This window comes from Apteryx mantelli, chromosome 20 (assembly GCF_036417845.1).
Source record: "Apteryx mantelli isolate bAptMan1 chromosome 20, bAptMan1.hap1, whole genome shotgun sequence".
NCBI classification, from domain to species: domain Eukaryota; kingdom Metazoa; phylum Chordata; class Aves; order Apterygiformes; family Apterygidae; genus Apteryx; species Apteryx mantelli.
The window spans coordinates 11,346,702-11,349,936 of NC_089997.1; the positions used below are offsets into that span (position 1 = coordinate 11,346,702).

The 3,235-nt window shown below is 56.9% G+C and overlaps 1 non-coding gene across 1 annotated transcript; it reads left to right on the plus strand.

Moving 5' to 3' along the window:
• Positions 1-2,435: 2,435 nt before the first annotated feature.
• Positions 2,436-2,508, plus strand: TRNAN-GUU (transfer RNA asparagine (anticodon GUU)). Its single transcript has one exon. It is a non-coding gene; the product is annotated as a tRNA-Asn (tRNA).
• The last annotated feature ends 727 nt before the right edge of the window (positions 2,509-3,235 follow it).

Here is a 3,235-nt window from a genome sequence, read left to right on the forward strand (position 1 = left end):
ATTTAGGGAATCCAAACCTCTTGAACAAGATTCTTTTGTTGCTGTCCAGCTGTTGATGGTATTCCCTGTCACAAGTGTCCTTGCAATAGCATCTTCACCTGGGTCAGGTGACAGTCCCTCAGGGGGGTTGTTTCAATGAATCCTGATAATCCAGCTGGCCTGTGGTCCCATGTAACCACTCCAGAGCATGCACGATCCACTCCCATTGATATAGGACTATATCGGATAAATTTGAATGTCATCAGATAAATTTGAATGTCATCCCCTCCCCTGAGCTCTCCTCTCCATGGGGAAGGTTTTCTGACCTGCTTCATGACCTCACAGTGCCTGCCAGCTTGCTGCCCAATCAGATTGCTGCAGTAGAAGTGACCTCACAAACCAGCTCCCAGTCATGCTACATCTACATCTACATCTACATCTACATCTACATCTACATCTACATCTACATCTACATCTACATCTACATCTACATCTACATCTACATCTACATCTACATCTACATCTCCCTGCCCCCTTCAGGAGCTCTCCTCTCTCCTGGGGGCTTCCTCCTGCCCTTCATGACCTCACAGTGCCCGCCCACCTACCTACCCACCCACCTGCCTGCCTGCCTGCCTGCCCACCTGCCTGCTGCTGACCAATCAGGCTGCACTCATAGAGGTGACCTCACAATCACTATGCCAGCAGTGTCATGATCATCTGCCTCTCCCTCCTTCCTCCAGGCTCTCACCTCTATCTCATGGGCTTTGTCATGCCCCTGATGACCTCACAAGCCTGCCCACCTGCTGCTGGCCAATCAGCTGCTGTGAAAGGAGACACCTCACAATCAAAGCCACCAATGTCACCTTCACCTGTCCCTCCCTCCTGCCTCCTCCCAAGCTCTCCTTGCTGATGGGCAGCCTCTGTGATGCTGTTCATGACCTCATAATGCCACCTGCCCACTGCTGGCCAATCGGGGAAGTGTAATGGAAGTGACCTCACAACCAACACACCAGCCATTGTGCTTCTGCCTGACTCTCCCTCTCCTGCTCCCTCTCCTGCTCCCACTCCCACCTCCCCAGCTGCTGAATCAGCTCCTGTCACCTGCAGTGACCCCAGTGCCTGCTCACCTGCTGCTGGCCAGGAGCTGCTGGGACAGCAGTGATTCACCAGTGATGTCCCAGCTGGCACCTCCACCTGCCTCCCCTCTCCCCTCCTGCTGAGCTCTCACCTCCAGTGGTCAGGTGCATCTGATGAGTCTGATGCCCTCACAGTGCCTGTCTGCCTGCCCAGGGCAATCCTGCTGCTGCAGCTGAAATAACCTCCCAGCCAGCATCCAGTCCTCTCACCTTCATGCATGCTGCTGACTCTTGTCCCACAGGGCTGCCATCTCTCCTGAGATGCATTTGATGACCTCTCAGCTCCTGCCTGTTTGTCTACTGCTGGCCAATCAGGTTGTTGCAATAGTAGTGACATAATGATGTCATTTCACCTGGGCAGGCTTTCTGATGATCTGCCTGGGCTCTTCCCACACGGGGAGCTCCACTTCCCACATGACACCCTGTCAGAGGGCAAGCCTACACTTTCTGGAGAGGAGCAATGCACCCTGTTCCCAGCCCTCACCCTTGTTGGGGGGGAAGGATGGAGATTCAGGACAAAAGCTTCCCCTGGAGATGCTGGGGATTGAACCCAGGACCTCCTGCATGCAAAGCAGGTGCTCTTCACTGAGCTACATCCCCTAAGAGCCTGCTGAGGGGTGGGACATACTCTTCTCCCATGATGTGCCCCTGACAAGCACAGCCCTGTTGGCCCCTGGTGCCCTGAGAGCCTCAGCAGAAAGCAGCATTTGAACCCTCCTGCTGGGCCACAGGCTGGGATGGGGGAAGTTGAGATCACCTCTCAGCTGGGACTGGTCCTGGAGCAGGGCTGCATCATGGAGCGCTGCCCCTTCAACATCTCTGCAGCTGATGGGGGCAGGAGGAGACTCTTGCTGCAAGTGCTGCTCCCATGCTCTGGCCCTCCCAGGGAGGGTCAATGGAGAGGAGCAAACCCCTTCCCTGAGTCACCTCTGCCACCCCGTGCAGCACTCCTGTGTGTGTCACACCTGTCTTCGATGCCAGCAGCAGGAGCAAATGGGGTGAGGGAAATGCCCTCCCCAGGGTGATGTGCCCACAGCTCCAGTTACCCCCAGGGTGTGCATTGGAAGGGCCATGAAAGCAGGCAGGGCTGATCCTGGGCGGGGAGCTGCCCACAGCCCCTCACCTAGGTATTAGGCCTCCCTCTGCACTGCTCTGCCCACCAGCACCTAGCAGTGGGCAAATGGCAGTGTCCCCTTCCCTGGGGCTGGGGAAGTGGCCCTTTCCCTGGGGCTGGGGATTTGCCTGGGATCAGGAACATTCCCATTCCTGCAGCACCAGGAACTGGACACTGGAGCTGCCCCAGGAGAGCACCAGGTGGGGGTCTCTGTGGCGCAGCAGGCAGCGCATTCGGCTGTTAACCGAAAGGTTGGTGGTTCGAGCCCACCCAGGGACGTTGCCCTATTGGTGGGGTACCTGGGGGATTGTGCTGCCCAGCACCCTGGGTTTTGCTCATAGTCATGGCCATGTCCCAGCTCTGGGACAGCAGATCTGCTGCTGGCTGGGACATGCATCATGATGTGGGACATCCTTTCTAGACCATGTGGGATGGCCAGAGAGGCTAGAGAGCAGCACGGAGGATGTACATGTGTCCTGTTGACCCTGAGCTGAGCTGACTTGTCCCATCCCCTTGCCTGATGGGAAGGACAGAAGAGGGAAGAGTATGTGTCAGTGCCAGGTGGTTGTGCCTGTACATCTCATTACTGAGTGGGGAGAAGGGAGGGTGCAGTGCCATGGGGCAGGGAAAGAGACGAGCTGAGTCCCTGCTCCAGAGACTGTGTGGGGATGTGGGAGTGATTCACACATCTGCCTGATGTGCAGACAGCTCTGCCACAGATCCCCCACCCTGTGGCAGGGTCAGTCCTTCATCTACCCCAAGCACAACATTGGGGTAGAGGACAGTGCTCTCCATCCAGGCTGTGCTTGATCCTTGGCCTGACTTGTTGGCTGGAGAGAGGCTGAGTCTGGAGACAGAGAGGGATGTCCTGGGTCGCAGTCGCAGCTGAGCTCCTGATGAGACAGCAGGGTTCAGCAGCAGCAAGAGCTGCCAAGATGGCCAACGCAGCATGTGGGGCTGCAGGAGCAGGGCTTCTCCCTCTGTGCAGGGACAGGGGGCTGCAAGG